At 34.3% G+C, this 21147-nt stretch overlaps 1 long non-coding RNA gene across 1 annotated transcript in view; it reads right to left on the bottom strand.

Annotated features, from left to right (window-relative positions):
- The window catches only part of LOC135213519 (uncharacterized), an 856968-nt gene that overhangs the window by 251038 nt on the left and 584783 nt on the right, over window positions 1–21147 (bottom strand). Inside the window, exon 8 of the long non-coding RNA XR_010314152.1 lies at window positions 7757–7833. This is a non-coding gene — a long non-coding RNA (uncharacterized LOC135213519). The remainder of the gene's footprint in view (window positions 1–7756; window positions 7834–21147) is intronic.

Raw genomic sequence — 21147 nt, 5'->3', positions numbered from 1 at the left:
GATAACCGTCTGTTTAATTCTCGTTTTTTTCTTTTTAATTCTTATCAAGGGAGTTGTTGCAATAATTTCTTCTTCTTCTTCTTCTCCTTCTCTCACCCACCTTCCCGTTTTGCCAAAATGGATTATCCCTGTTCTTCCAGTAATTGCTTCCGGTTCATAACAGGAACCAGGTATTTTCTTATCAGGTTCCCTTTTCGTTTTCCTCTTTGACTTATGGCTCCGAACCGATGACTGACAGGTGGTAAACAGGGATAGGACGAGACAAGCAAACGGTCTCCGAGCGAAATATCTCAATGGAACGAGCCAATTAGGTCGTCAAGGCAGGAAAAGCTATTTCCTGAACTAAAATATATTTATAAAAAAAATCAAGAGACGTAAATGTGTCAACACCAAACACACTGGAGGCGAACGTGTAAATCGAAACTAGTGATCAAATAAGGTGTTCGGTTTGGCGAGTGTGACGTCGTCTTCGTCTTTGGATCTGCGTATTGGCCTCTCTGAGACTTGTGACAGCTGCTACCGCGTATCTTCACTTTACAAAATCTCCGTAATATATATATATATATATATATATATATATATATATATATATATATATATATATATATATATATATATATATATATATATATATATATATATATATATAAAGGTTTTTTGCCACGAAGGAAAAAATGAAAAAGCCAGATAGCCAGGTACTTTCGGTCCTGTTCGGACCCTTTACTGAGGCAAACTGAGGGTCCGAACAGGACCGAAAGTACCTGGCTATCTCGCTTTTTCATTTTTTCCTTCGTGGCAAAAAAACCTTTATTTATACATAGCTTCGCGTTTTATATACTTCGTGATCAAGTTATTCATATATACACATACATACTTATAAAAGTATACTCTCGGTATCGATGACCTTTGTTTGATGCCAGTCTGATAAAAACCAGTAAGGCTGTCAATCAGTGGTGGATATTTGCTTTATTTCGTAGTTTTTCGTTTCATGAGAATTCGCAAAAACGGAGTAGATAGTTTCCAAAAAGACGAAACTGTAGTACTCATCAATTAACGAAATAATTTTTCTGCTAACAATTGTGACATATATTATGGGAAACAAACGAAGATATTTATAAGTTACCTATTCTGATTAGATGCCCGTGCTTACGTGATTAAGGTAGTTAAGGTAGTCTCCAAAGATTTTTAAAAATCTATGCATTAAAGTCAATAAGCAATGAATGTGCACCGCTTGGAGATCAAGCATTTATAGATACAATATATCAATAAATTTTATACAAATTTTTGTAATTGGGAAAAAGATCGTGTACAAGTCTAATAACAATTCTGTGGAAAAAAAGCGGGAATTCCTTTTCTTCTAGGCTCTAAAAGTCATTAGGCCTTTTGAATGGAATTGGTAATTTATCAGACGTCCAAAATAATGATCTCCCTCCTTCCCACTCTCTCTCTCTCTCTCTCTCTCTCTCTCTCTCTCTCTCTCTCTCTCTCTTAAATACACAAAATGACTCAACTTTAACACTTTGTATTCCAGGATCCCTTTTATAAACACCAATGAAGATATAAAACACTTGTGATCATTCTCTATCAGAGACACCTGCGCGTCAACATAAGTGAGACCGACAAAAGGCCGTAAAATGGTTATTCTCTCTCTCTCTCTCTCTCTCTCTCTCTCTCTCTCTCTCTCTCTCTCTCTCTCTCTCTCTCAAGTTAAGCCGTTGGTGTCTGAAGAAAATGCCTGTAAATGAAGCACCCGTCATATAAAACTTCAAAATAAAATCTAACCACAAAATGACATTTTATTTACTTTTTTAATTGATATCCGAAAAAAAATCTTAATAACCTATTTACGGAGAAATAATGACTGGATGAATGAACAGACTAAAACACAGCGATGCTGCAGCATTACTGTACAATCACAGTCCGGACTTTCTTTAGGCAAAACATTGAATCGAAGGATGTTTTTAAAAATGGAAAAAGACTAGTTTATTTACTTTTAAATATTGAATTCATACGAGCATTTTATGTGGCAAATGATTTGATACACTAATGTGCATATATATATATATATATATATATATATATATATATATATATATATATATATATATATATATATATATAATCATATAATATGTGTATAATATATATAGCATATAGTCTCATTGTACTAAAATATTACATATAAAAGTAAATAAACTATTATCCATATATATTATTTTTCCATTTTTATATATATATATATACATATATATGATATATATATATATATATATATATATATATATATATATATGATATATGCACATTAGTGTATCAAAATCTTTGCCACATAAAAATGCTCGTATGAATTCAATATTTTAAAAGTAAACTAGTCTTTTTCCATTTTTAAAAACATCCTTCGATTCAATGTTTTGCCTAAAGAAAGTCCGGACTGTGATTGTACAGTAATGCTGCAGCATCGCTGTGTTTTAGTCTGTTCATTCATCCAGTCATTATTACTCCGTAAATAGGTTAATAAGATTTTTTTTCGGATATCAATTAAAAAATAAATAAATATATATATATATATATATTATATATATATATATATATATATATATATATATAATATATAAACATATATATTTGTGTGTGTGTGTTTGTGAATGAACGCAGAGTTTAATCGTCGCACTAGTACAATTTTGCGTCTCCACTACCTACACAATTTTCTTGGTTAACGTAGCATAAATGCCAAGTATTACACAGATAACAATATCAAAGTACTTCTCATCAGCTGATGAGTGACCTGATGTGTTTTTCAGTGATTTATCAGTGGTGTTGACAGACAGATTAAACATGTTAATTATTATTAAATAATCACCCGACAACTTTTCAGGAAATTACATAAATCAATGCTAAGCAGATGAAAGAAAATCCATAGATAATGTGGCTCATCTGCAAAACCTAACATAAAATATTCATTTTGATATCACACTAAAATTACATTTTGATTAAACTGAAACGAGTCTGCGTTAGGACAGCAAAGTACTAATGGGGTGAAATGCTTTTGGTTAGCTCTTCAGAAAAGAGAAAGTTTTATATTTTATTATTCAGAGCTTACAAACATCTGTTCACAAGCGTAAACACTTGTATTGCAATCTTGCCTGGAGTTGAACACACATAAACACCAACACATTTACCTATGTTATCAGTCCAGCCTGTGCTTGATCCAGAATCAGTATTGTTCGCAATAATATCTTGAGAATTAGCAAACAATGAATGCAACTCTATTTAGCAATATAACTACACACCACAGCACAAGAACGTGACTTTGCAAGTAGACTTGGCGCTCTAACAGTGTTAAGTCGATTGTTGCACAATATGTCTTTGCTACTCCACTCGCCTTACCTTGATCAATCGGGACACAATATCCCAAATATACTTGTAGGTGATGCAGCACTCCAATTCCACTACGGTCATTAAATCTGGAGAATATTGCTGCTACTGACACTATCTGAATAAGCAAGAACTGCCTCTATTAACTAAATAGTCCAGAAGTCCACATCAGGCCTTATATCCCCTTCAACACTATACCACACATAGAAAGGTCCTATACTGGCACTGAGTCAGTTGAATCTAAATCAACCAATAACCAAGTACGATTTGTGCACAGGTACAACTACTTGAAAACCAGGCAACTAAGAAACCTACAATTCGACTGAGTAGCTTTACATTTTCAAGAATATAAGCCTTTCTATTTTACAGGTAATTCAACCACTTGAGAAACATGAGCATCAGCATTAACATATAACATCAGCAAAATAACTGCATAAATAATGCATCCCAGAACGTCAACCGTTACAGGCAGATTTACCATCTCCCATACATGTCTTGTTACTGAATTTGGACAAACGACCACGCCACTAAGTCTGGCTCTTTCTAGCCGTGATTTGCTGAGGATGGTACAAGATTCTAGATATCCAAGGCCCTTGAGTTTTTGTCTTCTACGTCTTTCAGCCTAAGAAACTCCTCTAATGATTTCAAATTTTGTATTTAATCTGGTTAACCCATTTGTCTTGGACCTATTAGTATTGGTAACAGTAATACTGCAATTTGCCTATACTACCATCTATCCGAAATACGTTTTCCTTTCCCGTGAAAGCAATTATTCCAGAACAAAAGTAATCAGAAGAAAATTTCTCAATATTCAACTAAGTCATGAGGTTTGGAGAAATACGTTACGCAAACGTTTGCGTACAAACCCTCGTCTAATTCTGTACATTGAGATTCACCTTTGACTGATGCAGTCCTGTGTGTAACATGGAGTAACATGAAATGTAAATGTACCATACGTATCAAGTCATGTATTTAGTATAAAGTTACATTTGTTCGCTAACTGGGTAAGATTTGAAATAACAACTATCTCTGGCGATAACAGATTCATGCTCTAGTTCAAAGCGAAAATTTCAAGGTACCTTGATTTATTCTTTTGTTGTCACATGTCACTGGTGTATTGAAAACAATAGGCATTTGATCACGTGTCTTTTTATAAAAATGACTCATGTAACATCAAGAACCGGCACGATATCAACAACGATTACCGAAGTCGGGAAAACACCACACAATAAAGTATCCGTACTAAAATTCTTTGCGAGATAATAAGATTTACTACACAAAACTGGACAGCTTTGAAAGACAACTCAGAATTTTTTTTAACACTACCAGGCATACTACGTATCTTATTTCCTCGCTCGTTTAATTCACTTTCTTTATGATTTTACAAAGCTCTCAAAAGGCAGTTAGACATCTCAGACGCTAGTCCCTGATGAATCTTTTCACAGGCCTGTATCTTCTCGCTCATAAAAAAAGTTTGGCTTTAAAATGAAGCCACGCTTTTACATGGAATAATGAACCATTGTTGCATCATTCATAACTTCCTTAATGATCCTCTCTCTCTCTCTCTCTCTCTCTCTCTCTCTCTCTCTCTCTCTCTCTCTCTCTCTCTCTCTCTCTCTTCTTGGCGCGAGGTTGTAGAAACATCCTCTTTATACTTTATATACATAGCACATGAAGTGTTTTTTTACATTTAAATTTTAAAAATATATAAGTATGTTATGGGGTTATTTCGACAAGCAGGATTATATCGAATGCCATTTTATTTTAAAATATCCAGCATAATAAAAGATAATGTAAATTCCGTTAATACAAGAGATTTTCATTTCCATACCCTAGTAATAACGCGACCCAACCGATTTTTGTTTCCGCAGGCAAATTGTGTCTCATTTGTACATAAAAACTCAATTGCTCTCTCGCTCTCTCTCTCTCTCTCTCTCTCTCTCTCTCTCTCTCTCTCTCTCTCTCTCTCTCTCTCTCTCCTCCATGAGTTGGAAAGATTTCGTAACTAAATGTATTAGCTCTCTGTCATCATAATAAAATTGTTTATTTCATCACTACGAAATAATCAGTCCTAAGAAAGAGCTAAGGGCAGCCTTGAAAGTCAGTCCCTCTATGACAACGAAATGGAAAGCGTTCCCGAGACGCCGCGGAAGATCGTGCGAGACTTGAAGACGTTACTCGGTTACTGTGAGGGATTGGGTAGCCCTTTTTTGAATGAAGCTTCGAGTGTTAAAAGGAAGGAGTGTAAGGCTCTGCTAGCCACTCCTCTATCCATCACTGATAGCCATCTAGCCGTCGTCGCCGTCTCGATTTGAATAAGGAATGAGAGAGGAGGGACAGGCTTTTGAAAAATGCGTGGAATACTTGATTCTCCTGATAATGGATTAGGTTAAGCAAATCGCCTATGAAGAAAGAGACTGATAACAGTATTTCTGTTAACAGATTACTCGTCCATTGATGTTAATGCAATATCTCGCGGTGCCATAAGTTATCTCGATAATAAACAACGTGTTATTGATAACTTCAATGGATTCGACATCAGCAATATTTTATTAATAATAATAATAATAATAATAATAATAATAATAATAATAATAATAATAATAATAATAATAATAATAATAATAATAATAATACCTGTTTCTATGAACATTACACATGCTCAGAATTTTAAACATTAAATTTTGTAAATGGCAATCAGATATGTCCTCCCTAATACGATAACTTGAAGTTATTTCATAATTAAAAAAAACTTAAAAATATTACTATATGATAATCTTAGCAATAAATGCCCTCACTATCGTGCAGTATCCAACATATAGTTATTTTGTTAATGGTGTTCAAAGACGCTTATTTCATGTGCAATTTTAAATATGCACACAACAATAATAATGTGATTTTAATTTATAACAGCCCAACGAGGAAATTCACGAATGATTTTTCTGTTAAAAATAATACTAAAATTATTTTTAGATTTCACTTCCGAAAAAAATAATAAGTAAAAAATAATAGGTAAAAAAATGTGGTTTTCCCTAACATATGAAAAATGCAGTATGACTGTGAGCTAAACGATGATCTAGCTTGCATATGTATGTATGTATGTATGTATATATATATATATATATATATATATATATATATATATATATATATATATATAGTCTACATGCGAGTACGAAGATAGCGAAGGACACGTAAATGATAATGACAAGTGATTACTTGATAAAATAACCTAGTAAGTAAAATCTAAATAAATAAGGATCAGAAGAATTACAAGTTATTACTGAAAAGTATAATTTCTATTAAGGAATAATTGAATAAATTAAAACTGAAGCAAAAATTGATCGACCGTGGCTGTGAATTTGCAGTGAAACCCCCGTAGAGTTTAATGAAGAGTATTTTTATCCGGTGTAACGTTTTCTTTAATATCAGCAGCATCGCCCCGGGCGCGGTGACTAGTATTCGCCTTGATCGGGTAAACAATCCCTTCACTTAATACTCATAATCTAATGTAATAACGGTATTTATTCATCTGCAAATCCTGTTTCTGATTCTTACTAGCTATTTTGTTAATCCTGTTTCCAAGCAATTTTCTTGAGACTGTCACTGCGGAAGAAATAATAATTTTACCGATGCGTTAAACACGTCGTTAACGAGGAGCTGATCCATCTTTGAGCATTGAGAGAATCAAAGTAATGCCTCCTTAGGTTCGTTTTAATGCGCGTTATTATAATGATTATTATCAGGTCGAGTAAGTTTGGCAGCCCTTTTAATACTAATATTTACTGTTTATCCTATATCTTTTTCGGTGTCAATCCTCATTGCTTGATCATTACTTCCAAAGGTATTTATCTAATACGGCTCTTTTTCTAAGGGCTATTATAACGTAACTTTACCATTTTCAAAACCATAAACTTTTATCATAGTATTGGAAATGTCTTACATCTATACATCTTAATCATTTTTCTCTTGCAATATAAGAACTCAGTTTGCCAATAAATGCTTTGAAATACCATATCATACATATACACAACCTTTGCAACGATCATCTGAATCTTTCCTTTTATATGCGACCCATATGCGTTCCGTAAAAAAAAAAAAAAAAAAAAAAAAAAAAAAAAAAAAACACTCTTTATCTCCGTAATTATCTTACAAACTTCTCAAGCCTTCAAAAAAATTTCGTATTTGTATGACTTGTTATTTATACGCGTTAATAGTAGCCTACCATAACTCGTTTTCCGTTCCCCCTTTTATTTAGTCTTCATATCTTAAATTCTTTCATTTGTTGCATCCTGTTACTTCCTGCTAACCTTTTCAACCATGCATAAAAATAACAAGGAATCTACAAACAAAGCGCCAGATGGATTTACATTTCACTTACCTTTGCCCTTACGGTTTTCGTCAATCCAAGCTAGTGTATCATCTTTTGAATGAAATCTTCCTCCTCTTCATAAGAAGCTGCAATGGAGAAAATCGAAATAATTTACTAATTCATGTTGTGGTGAAATGAACAATGTTATACAGTGTAGCACAATTTAACAGATATTTACTATGAACTCAGAGGTTACTTTAAAAAAATATATCAATGACTAGATTATGGGAACAATATCTCTAGGCCTTAGATAACTTGACGACTCTAATGTTATAATATCAATAAACATAAAAATTTCAAGAACTTCAGCTAGATTTATATAATTTTTTTCTCATTTTTACTGTCATTACTAGTGCAAACAAATTCAGACCCTGAAGATATTTCATATTGGTTCAAAGTACCTTAAATCTGCATATTTATTTTGGAACCAATGGTGAAAGAGGCTTCAAGTCTAAATATGGATCTTATTTTTGTTGCCAGTTGCAAAATAAAATATAAATAAAAGGAAACAGCGCAGTTCATTATTATCTAAAACCGAGCAAACATTCATACTGAACATGCTGAAAAGACCAATGACTTCCATTACAAAGTTTGAGAGATGAAAATGTCCACACGTGATAAAAAGAACATTGTAAAGAAAAGGAATAACAAAGGGAGACTGCACAGCCTACAAAGAGTACGAAACAGGGTAGGCTGCCCACTCTGGAAACACCAAGAAATCTTACCTCATAAATGCGGTAAAACTCTGAATGAAGAATAATATTCAACGAGTGATGGTTATCTTCTGAACAGTACCATCAGTAACACTAAATAACCCAGTACTATCGCCATGTCAAAACTGCTTTTCTTAACTCTCAGCTGCGGAGAAGAAATTACCACAAACCAACGTTCATCCTGACATTAAAATTCATAGAAATATAGGGGATAATCATCATTAATGATAATGCTGGTCTTAACTCGTGCACGTACGTATACGAACGACGAACCAACGACTACACCGCAACGTAAATCGCTGGTGACGAACATGAGCAAGAATTTCCGCCATGTTGAATCTTACAAGACTAAGCAATAAGAAAACGAGGGATGTGGCGGAAATTTCCCGGAGCTTCGTAAATACCGCTACTTTAGCGAGAAGCGAAACAAATGGAGGCCGGTTGTCATTAATTACCATAATGACTACATTTGCCTCTAGAACCAATTAGAGGTTCATGTTCCACACACAAACAGAGAGCGCCTCTTGGGGGCCACTGGCCGGGGGAAGTGAGAAACACCGGTGGGAATTTCAATAACAAAACTGTTTTGTCAGGTCACATAGTCGCTTTATTTTGCAGATGCTGCACTCTGCACTCACTCTGTATTGCACGCTACTTCTGAGACTTTTCCAAATTGCGTTGCAGTGAGCTCGCCTAAAAAAGTAACATTGGTTAAGCGTTTAAAAGAAAAAAATGCAGACTAATGATTATTGGTACCAGGTTTTGGCGGTTGATTGTTGATAAAAATAATTTGACTCGGGTTTTCACTGTAGCTTACTTCTTCCACAATAAGTTCTTCGACGTTTGAAGTGAAAGCTCATATAAGGAATAATTTTTATATTACTAGAATATATAGTTATGAGAAGCCGTTACATGCGAATGTTAAGAACGAATGCTCTTGTTTATAATAATAATAATAATAATAATAATAATAATAATAATAATAATAATATTCCTTTATTTCAGCTCACGGTCGTATAAAGAGGTAGACTAAGAAGAAATAATACCATACACACAAATGTTAATAATAATAATAATAATAATAATAATAATAATAATAATAATAATAATAATAATAATAATAATAATAATAATAATAATAATAAATACATACGGATTATTTTTCAGCTACAGATCATAGGAAGATACAGAAATCAGGTATGGCTTGTTCCCAATAATAACAAACATAATAGTAATGATAATAATTTATGCCGAATACATAAGAGGAACAGCAAATGGACTGCAAATGCTGAAGATGTAATATTCCTTACTAACCATAATACAATACCAAAGGGGACTATATATATATATATATATATATATATATATATATATATATATATATATATATATATATATATATATATATCATCATCAGAGAGAAACAAGCACGTACGCAAATGCAAAGAATAGTACTGCCATTACTTATATATATATATATATCTATATATATATATATATATAATATATATCTATATATATATACTACATATATATATATATATATATATATATATATATTTATATTTATATAGCTTTGTATATATCTTCCTATACCACACCGATAATATGTTTTTGATTTTGTAACAGGAATCCAGTGATGAACAAAAAAATACTTTTCATGGGATTAAGTAAAACAATTAATCTCATTCATTACATATTACATCTTAGTTTTTAATTTTCTGAAAATAAACATTTGTGCGGATTTGTTTGTCCATTCGCAAATAATCGTGTGTTTGGCAAAGATATAAGCCAGGCCTCCACCGGACCATGGTTAAAGTTTCATGGGCCGTGGCTTACACAGCATTATACCGAGACCACCGAAAGATAAGATATATTTTCGGTGGCCTTGTACAGAAAACTCGACTGGATCATTTTTTACTTGTTATTCTTACTTTCAAAATATGAATCTTACATATAGGATCATTAGCCCTTATAGTCTCATAGGCACAGGCATTATTGAACTTGTGGTATAATCTTGAAAAAAAAATCTATATTAGTTACGAAAGGAAAATGTTTACCCGAGAGGGCATTGGGAAGTTAAGTCATGAACTTTGATCTATAACTCTTTCTCTTCTTTCGCCAAATTAACGAAATTAGAAAAAGGGGCATTGGTGGAAGCTTTGATTTACCAGAAAGCTAATTCCAATAGAATTTGTTTTAAATCTGCAAACAGATGGAAAATATAAGCTAATTAATCGTCTCTGGCCTCATTCGCAAGAGACAGGATTCATAAAGTTCTGAAAGTTCTAATTTTCCCGCTAGATCAATTAAGCCAGTTCTAAAAAATATCCCTTTCTAAAAAATATCCCTAGGTGAAGATTAAAACAGAAAAACTGCATAAAAGATTATGCGCGCCCGGCCGTGTTCGGTGGCGGTCGTGAATTTAGCGGCAAACGGCGGCTGACAAATAAAACCCACGTGTTTTTGTGTGTGAGAGCGCGCACGAGCCACCTTCCTACCTCTATGGCAGCGGCCCAAAACAGAATCACTCCTGACTCGTTTTCAGAGTGACGCAGCAACATGTGATTTTCATGGCTGGGAAATGAATACTGTTCATTAAAAGAAAGCCAGCACGAGCTCCCGATTTGTTGCTCAGTCACTACACTATTGTGCAATATATATATATATATATATATATATATATATATATATATATATATATATATATATATATATACATATATATATATAAAATATATATATATGTATATATATATAGTATATTACAGATACACTAATTATATATAAAACACATATTAGATATATAGTATATATATATATATAGTAATATATATACATATATATATATATACTATACTATATATCATAGAGAGAGAGAGAGAGAGAGAGAGAGAGAGAGAGAGAGAGAGAGAGAGAGATACATACATACTACATATACTCGTCCAGTAGGATATCGTGCCTACCACATGTTTAAATTGAATTCCAGTTGAGTCTTAATGGTCGATATACATTCATTTAATAGGTTAGAGGCCTAGGAGAGTAACTGATGATGTATAAGCCACTATGGCAAGGTTATGATTCAAAGCAGTTTCAGCTAGAGAGCATCTGGCACATATCCTAGGACTATATTGGAACTGCAGGACAAAAGTTTCTGGTTTTAATGGATTTTGGAGATGTATAGAATATTATTTTATCGACCTTATTCGTGAAATTGCGTTGTATGTCCTCTAGTTAGTAATACTTATCTGGCCGTTGACAGTTTGGTGAGGAAACCATACCAAGAGCAATGGTCTACACGATTTGACATAATAAATATTAATGATAAAATAAAATCCTTTACCTCATAGTACCAGCTAGTCTTTCTTCTACGTGCATGAATTTCTTCAGGTCAGTGGATAGCGAACAATTTGTGGAAAGCGTTCATGTTTATCTCAAATAACTGACCCCTTAAAGATATCTGATTATCAAGGGGAAGAACCATTACTGTTTATGGTGCTTCTTTTTTGTGTTAATCCGTATGGCACAAACTGGTGCTATACATCTATGAGATCCATCTTAAACTGATAGCTGGCTGGCACTGGAATCAGTCGCTGGCAAAAAAGCCCGTGAGGTAATTAAACAATAATGATTATATTCCATTCACCTCTTGCAAGAGAATGTAAAAAAAAATGTTCAAGTCATACGAAATTAAATGGGAAAACATAAAAAAGAAAAAAAACCAGCTCCGGTGAAGATTAAAACCATATATAGGCCTATCTTGAATATCCTCTATTCATATTTGCCAGTAATACTGACAGCTCTGAAAAATTTCAGTTTTACTTAAAATTTATTTGGAGGAATAAAGAGAGAGAGAGAGAGAGAGAGAGAGAGAGAGAGAGAGAGAGAGAGAGAGAGAGAGAGAGAGAGAGATAATGGAATATACCACGCAGTTAACTGGACATTAAAACTCAACGTCAAGCAACAAACTATTTTCTTAAGGCACCGCATGGTCAACCTAAAACTAATTTTTTTTTTTTTTAATCCGAGAAAACAACTTAGTGACGCCATCCGTCACGTGCGTGTCACGGTTCCCTTTTAATCTAATTATTGGCGACGTTCGTTTGTCTCCTTCCTTTCCAAAGGCTCTCCATAACAAGGCGCAACTTGATCTTAATTATTCACACATTCCCACCGCAGTTTGAAGGATGGGGTGACACCCGAGACTCGCCTGTCTTCATGCCTTCTGGAGATGCTATGTTACTTCGGCTACTGTCTTGAGGGCGCCCCTTCCGAAGAATGGGCGTCGCAGATGAATGGGATAAATGACGGAGAGAAAGAAAACGAAGAATACATGACAATTAAAAGAAAATGTAATGGAACAAAAATGATTGAGAAACGAGGGAAGGCGAGAGAGGATGAAGAATATATGAAAGTGGGAAGAATGTGAAGGGAAGAACAGAATGGGTACGAGAGTAAGAATATTGGGCGAGCGAGTGAGGGTGGAAAACATGAAGAGTAAATTAAAATGAAAAAGAGGTAAAGAATGAAACAGGGAATGATTACGAATATAAGAATACTGGAGATAAAGGGAGGGGGAAAGATGAATAATACTTTTAAAAAAACTAAAACTAAAAATTCAATGAAGTGTATGTGAACATAAATAAATATGAAAGAGGGGAGAGGAATATAAAAACATTTGATAAACAGAAGACCGAAAGAAAATGAACAACTAATGCAAATGAAAAACATCGTGGAAGAGAATGGGTACGAGAAACACGAAAGTAATGAGAGTAGAAAAACTAGGAAAATCGAAAGCAAATAAATAAATAAATGCAAAGGAGAAACATACTAGAGAAGGAAAAAGAAGGTTAATTCGGGGATAAAAAAAAAGGACAGTATGCAGAATTAAATTTCGTTACTGAATTTAATAAAAAAAGGAAAAAAAAACACTTGAAAACCAATGTTGGAACCACCAGAGTAATATGCTATAACTTTCACAATAATAATATCTTTTCTTTTATTTTTCCCATTCATTTCTTACATTTTCCCCAATTACTTCTACCATTAGGGTTTACTATATTATTAATAAACGCATCCGATCAATCATTATCTTAAAGTTCAATTTACACTCATTATTTTCTCTTTCCTTAAGATTTATATCAATAACAAATGGCGACGATTAATCAATATTTTACAATGTAATTTGCATACATTTAAAAAAGGGGTAAACGACAATAAACACAAGAGATAAATAGTATAACAGCAACTAACAGAACGCAGATAACAACACCACATAATGAGATAAAACAAGGAAAAGATATAGGACCAACTAAATGAAAAGTAGATAACATAACTTGCAGATTAACAGCGCGTATGTACTTTAAGGGCCGAAAAGAAAAGAAGAAGAAGAAGAAGAAAAAAACAGAGATTTATGGCCGAGGCCATAATTCAACATGCCTACCACACAAGGGAGGGTCTGTCACCATAATTGGTCTCAAATGATTACGGAAGAAAACCATTCCTCTTGGCTCTTTATCAAAACATATATTTTACTACTTATTCCCCTCTGATTCATTATTATGGCTTGTTCTCTCTCTCTCTCTCTCTCTCTCTCTCTCTCTCTCTCTCTCTCTCTCATCGATAAACCTGTTCAGGACTTGACATTATGAGTATTTGAAGTAAGGCTGGGCACTGAATCATTACTTAAGGGTAGCAGGTGCAAATCCATCATGTTTGTATTGTCTAGTGAAAAATGCAAGTAACGGTGTTTTAAAGTAAAGAAATATTATTATTTATATAGTAATTAAAAAAACACTTAAAGCAATAAAGCAACAATGTTTTATTTGTGGAATAAAAAGGATATGGTAATTAAGCAATCGCATATACGATACTACAAAACAATGTATAACATTATTTGTAGGATGTAATACTACACGAGTCTCCATGAAATCTTTGTCATTTATTTAAAAAGAGATAGATAAGATGGCACAAATGGCAAGTCCGTTGTTAGAAACTTTAATGCACCATAATTAGACCATTGTTGAATTTTAGTAACTTAGTAGCACTGTATGAAAATTGGCTTTATTTGTTAATGCAGTTAAATCTTTTAAGAGTTAAAGATGACAATGTTTCACCATAATCATCATGATTATCACTCTTGTTCGTATTCATTTAATGACTAGCAAAGAAAAAAAAATTTCTCAATCAGGTAAGACCACGAATCAATCTTCCTTCTCGATAACTCATAGTAAATTAAACTTAAGTACTTTTAATACTTTCCGAGAGGAATAATACTGACACAGAAATATAAAAATTAATAAATATTATTAGTACCATAAAGAGTCGATGATAATACTTTGCTTTTCAATTTTCCTAATCCTCTACCGTTATCGAGTTGCAACATCACTGTCGTTAACTACGTTATGCAAGTGTTTTCTATGTTCATTCTGTTTAAAGAAGATAAAAAGTGTTGGGTTGTAACGGATATGTCTGCGTTAAAAGATTCCAAAGGTTTTTAACTCAATAAAAAGTCTTAACTACGAAACATCGACATTCATGATACTGCCTCCGAAGTTAATTAGTGCATACTTTTACACCCTTCTTCATATTTTTCTTTTGGAAATATTACTGCAGTATTTTGCACAGCTATACATACTCATGCTCAGCCTAATGGGGTATAAAGATACACTGGACATGCTAATGCCCCTGCTGACTCGGGGTAAGGCAAGTCTGTCACCAACATTGGTTGTAACTAAGTGGTGACGCTTTGGTTAGGATTTCAGTCGGCTTTGAGCCAGAGGACCCCTTAGCTCTCAGCGGCCCGTAAGTACAGCAAGTGTAGTAAGCGATCTCTGATGCGGACCTCTGGACTCTGGCCAACCATCAAAGAAGACAAACTTTTATTGCATATCTACAGAGATGACTAAATTTCACTGTCACTTTCAAATGATTTCAGTGCCTTTTTCAATAACCTCCTTCTTCTAAAATTCTCTTTCAGGATACTTCCGTATTGTTTCGTGCCTGCCGCCATAACATTTCGCCTTTAAATTTACAATTAAGCTTAAAAAAAAATCTTATGAAACTTGAGCCTCCCCAAATTTAGAATACCCGATGTTTCTCCGTATTCTAACTATAAATTTCATGATCATAATATTATTTTTAAAAATACATTTCAACCCATGCACTCACAACCTGAAATCACTGATGCAAAACATTTCACCGAGCAAACTACCATTCTAAGACCAAGAAGGAAAGTGCTCGAACAGTCTCCAAGGTTTAAACAAAGCATCAGGCACAACCTAACTTCCAGACTGGGACGACCAAATAGTTAATACTGTCGACCTCGACTTTACCACATCTTTGAGAATGACATTTAGCATCTGTCAACTACGTAAAGTTTACGATCAATTTCTTGTATCTTCTACATCTGAGTTTACTTCTACTTAACCTATTTCCTCTAACATCTCTCATTTCTAGCACTTTTACAAAATATCTTAAGGCACTGCCAGCATATTTGAGACAGAGAAATGAAAAGAAAGTATTGTTTTAATTAACTTGTCATAACTTATATTTCTCTAAAAGATGGATTTGAAATGCACGTAATCTAGAAACAAGCTATTTATCAATGAGAAGGATAACTTTACTTAACAGTGAAAGCAAAGACCCATACAGTAAGTACGAACAGTATTCTAAGAAGATTAAAGATTCAGTTCTTCTCTAATGGAAAATACTTACGAATTCCATTCAGAGAGTCTAGCTTCTTTAGGATGAACTTGTCTAAACATAGAGATATTAATTCTAATCAAAAAGTAGTAATAGATGACAAGATCCAAAATCTCTAGACATTATAATGAAGTATGGTAGATTACCAGACAGATATAAAAAAATATTTCTTTAGTTTTGCCATCAAAGGAATGAATTTTTATCTAATTTCCATACTTCCTGAAGCATAATGAAAGACTGGTAGGACGAAATTGTGCTTATCTCGACTTACTCAATCTAACTCTTTTAATAATTTATATAAAGGAAATTAGGGAGAAAGGAGAATACTTTGTTTGAAGTTGTGATGTTATTGCGATTAACTAGCAAATGACAGAATATTTTCCATTTGCCTACCAAAATTTCATATTTTGTGAAGTATATAGAAACAGAAATAATTAGGATAGCTTAATTATAGTCCTAAAAGGTCGATAGAAACCGCCGCGCGACTCTTGAGTATCTTGTCCAACGGCTACAAAAGCAGTGAACCCATTGTGCTGTTTTATACTATTCAGAAAAAAAACCTTCACTAATATAAACAACACTTATGTCAGTTGTAGAAACAACAACAACATTGTGAATGAAAATCACGGTAAGAGATAGTTTAAAAACCATCGCTGTCAAAAGCGAAGAGGAATGTAAAGAAACTTTGTCGCAACACTTGCTATCGTCATAAAAACCTCGAGGGGAGAGAGAGAGAGAGAGAGAGAGAGAGAGAGAGAGAGAGAGAGAAACGAGGAGAAAAAAGGGTGAAGAGAACGTCTGAACAGACATTCATTGCCATCAGTGGGAGGAGCCAGCCGTCGCGGAGTGCCTAGCGTTAAATATATCATCTGACGTTGAGGAGAATTATCGTTCATCTGCATCACCCAGTAAACGACCCTGCTTATCATTTTGTCACGGGAACAGATGTTTATAAATATCCTCTTAATGTCACGGTAAGAGGGGACAGTGGAACCAAATGAATGACAGTCAGGTGTGTAAAGGGATGAGACTTACATGTATGAAGGGGTGGAGGCCGTAATTAATAAGGTTACCTGTACATTTTAAGAGTGAGTGGAGATGCTCTTAAAGAATGGACGACGCAGCGAAGGAATTAATGAGCTTTCCTAAAAACACTGCAAACAAAAAATTCCCTATCCTATTTTATGTAACGTTTCTTTAAAATAAATTACTCACGTTTCTCAATCTTTGTTATAATTGTTAAGGCTATAAAGGGGTAACTGCAATATCATAGCCGTCAATTAATCAGAAAAATTAAAAATTAAGATTTTTAACGCTACTGAAATAACCTGTCCTATGTCTGAAAGCAACTATCGCTTATTCACTGAATATGACTGACTAAGTGTGGCTGACGACGCTTGTTAAGGCTCTATAAAAGTATGAAAGCATAATGCATAATACTAATACATTATCACTGGTAATCTATTTTAACTCGACTTTACCGACTTCGCCTCTGAGAAAAAATTTTGCGTCAAATTTTCTTATAAAATTATTTTAACGTACGAAAAAAAATGACTGGAAATAAACTAATGATATGAAAAGAACGGAAGAACCAACTAGTTGACTACATCAGCGTCCCCACACAATGTATTTATATTTTGACTAAACTGAAAAAATTAGTTTTAATCAAATAAATGCAGCGGCTATGTCCAAATCCCTCTCCTAGCACAAATCTTTCATCTGTCCTCAGATCTGAGTAGGCTACGAAACCGTGTTTCACATATTGCCTTGAAGGAAAAAACTAAATAACTTGGTTTCACTTGTTGCTTCTCTTAACTTATATCAAGGTTTCTATCAAAGATTTTCTTCAGGAGAACTATCAACGGCTTAGCACATAAATGTCTAAATCTTTCTGAGATATCAAAATCTCTGGAGCAAATGTAATATTTTTAAAATAATTTGTTTTGGGACAATTTTCAAGAAATCAAGTGGGGAAAAAACTAAATCACCTGGTTTCCTTTCTTGCACTTCTAGACTTCTGTCAAGGTTTCTACTAAAGATTTTTGTAGCAGAACTTTCGAAAGCTTGGCTCATAGTTGACTAAATCTTTGAGAAAGCTTGATTTTCTCTCTCTATACTTTGTCAATTTTTCTTTGGGAAATTTAAGACTTATATAACTTCGCTTTGTGACATTTCTCGTCTCTTCTCACAAAAGTCGAGGCAGTTCAGAGTGTTCTGTCTAAATCTTTCCAGTTTCCAAAAAATAATGCTAATCACTTGTTGCTTCTTCCCTAAGACAAACAATACCTAAAAGAATGTTTCTAAACACAAGTTATTTTCACTTGCTAAATAGACCAAATCTCCGAATATTTACTGATAATGTTTTTTAACGTGTCCCTGGAGTCCTGAAAAGTAACTACTCCAATTTGAAAAGTTTAGAAAAATTAACACGAGGAAACGGTCAAATAGTTGGCAAATATGAACACATATCACCAAGTGATATCTTTTTGTTGCAACTTATATAAAAAGGTGAAATAAGCAGAAAAAGTGTATGTATAAAAGTGAGTATAAAAAAGGCATATGACACATTAAACATAAAATAAAATTATTTTATCTCTCATACTAATTTATCAATAAAAAAAATCACAATGGTTTTTATCTTCATTTTATTAACTGCTAATGTATCCATAATACCCCAAATCAAGAAATAAATAAACACAAAAAGTATTTAAAACTAATCCACCCTTCTATTCCGAAGTTAAACTTTCATTGCCCTATTATTTTCTTTAACTTTCTCGTTTTTTATGTAAGTTTCTTTATCAGTCAGCGAACAATTGTTCACCACAGTAATTCTCTTCATCAATTTTTTTTTCACCAAATGAATTGTGCAAGTTTCATCTCGGTTCCTCCTAGATTTATTGACTCATTTTTCTTTTCCCTACTTCTCCCTTTCCTATCTCTTTCATTCCTCCACCTCTTGCACCCCTCCGTCCCTTCCTCACCCCTTCCCCATTTACCGTTAGTGTCTCATAAGTCCTTCTTCCACTGCCGCGCCACATACCCTGTAATAGCGTGGGTACACAAGTTTACACAGAGTGCCATAAAAAACGCCAACCAAAGCGCCATGGATGCCAAGACACTACCACGCTCATTGGCACCCTCTGTCGCCAATCTCGATTCTTGCAACACCGCGTCAAAATCAGCATCTAGGGTCTCCACTTTCTCTTACAATTGTTATGCTTTTTCGAAAGCTATTTCTTTTTCCGTCGCTCTGAATACGCTCCTGCCCTTTAGATGCCAGGAGGCTGATGAGAAGTACCGGCACATTTCGTTAATTATCGTCTTAGAAACAGACGCTTGGCAACTGCTGTGAGAATGTGAAACACAAAACCTACGTCATGCGAGATAATGATGTTCCTACTACAAATACAAATGTCACACTAATTCTTTGCGCAGCTAGACTCTAACGTTTGAGAAAATATCAAAAGCTAAAGATACAACAGTACTTTGCAACATTTCTTCGTTGCTCTTTGTCAAGCCCGTCTGTGTCCGCTGCTTTGAGAGACTTGCCCGAAAAACATTTCAAGGGTTCAGGAAAGTCACGCTTTTCGCAGAGCCAAAGAAAACACGGGACTGCTTAGAAGCTCCCAGAAATGCCTTGTCAAATCAATTACAGTCATAAATGCCTCCTACATCCATTCGTTTAACGTTAGGTACCGTTTAATACAGCATCTCCCACTGGTAGTCAGAGCTTTGAAATTCTAAGTATCCAACAGTTACAAAGATAAAGAAGCCAATGCCGTTGCGAAAGGAATTATTTTCTTGTGAAAAAAAAAGACCAGGATCGAAAACCCAAGACTGTTCGGTCAAATGCTCTAATCTAGTGCTTGAATAAATTTGGATTTGAGGCATTATGCCCGGAATTCCTACGATGCTCAAGTACCTGAGAACAATCCGATGATCGCCGAAACATTGTTTCCTGGTCGTTAGTGACCAGAAATTGTCCGACTGCGGCCTCTCCCTCATAAAACAAGATAAACTTCTAAACTTTTAGACCTAAATATCAAGAAACCAGTCGACGTCAACCGAACGTTAAAATCCTCGTAACTTTCAATACTTAACGAGCAAATTAGCACAACTCCAAATCTGAAATGATGACAAATATCGCTCTAATTAAATCCAGCCCAAACACAAACGACATCCTGCCTAGCCATCATAAAAAAAAAGGAGGAATGCTAGGGGAAAAAAAAAAGCGCCAGAAAATCCAGCAAAACATAAGCCATGTTGCCCAGGGCTTTTTTAACCCGAGCTAACCTCGAGCACATCTCCGATTTGCCCGGACAGATTGCTCTGGCGAGTAATAGCAATGTCAAGCAAGCGTAACAGCATGCTTATCCCGGCGGGCCAGGTAACACCTGAAGTATTTATGAGGTATTTCTGGCATCGTCAAGCTTAAAAGTATTTACGCCTGTCGCCCGCCTCTCTGATTTTGACGGTGTGTGGTTGGTTGGCGGCGGCAATTCACCCAGGTTTATTGGGTGAGCGGATGGGAAGCTGCTGCCAGACCTACATACATTTCCTCTACTTTTAAAAGACCACCTTTACTCTCTGGGACACTTCTCTTCGAGTGGGACCTTTGTCAATATAAATATACAAGTAATGCCAGTACTTCTATCAACCTTAATGAGAGCAACCGTATTATCAGTGCAATTAATAAGGGCATGGCACTTTCATGAGATGTTATTTTCTCTCGGGACAGGCCTAAAATAACTAGAGACTTAACTAATAAAATAAATAAATAAATAATGACCACAAAATAATCTAGTAATAAATATGATAATCTTAACAGGATTCTTTTATCCTCTATAGTAACTTACAGAAAAACAGATCAATTATATAATATGATAATGCCTAATTTGATGGAAATAATAGATATTGAACTTTTAATAGAGCTCCTTCATTATCTCGGCAGACTATCTGAAAAGTAGAGCCGGAGCAGATATA

This window comes from Macrobrachium nipponense, chromosome 43, assembly GCF_015104395.2.
Source record: "Macrobrachium nipponense isolate FS-2020 chromosome 43, ASM1510439v2, whole genome shotgun sequence".
NCBI classification, from domain to species: domain Eukaryota; kingdom Metazoa; phylum Arthropoda; class Malacostraca; order Decapoda; family Palaemonidae; genus Macrobrachium; species Macrobrachium nipponense.
The sequence above is the reverse complement of the archived record's forward strand: the minus strand, read 5'-3'. Positions and strand labels throughout refer to the sequence as shown.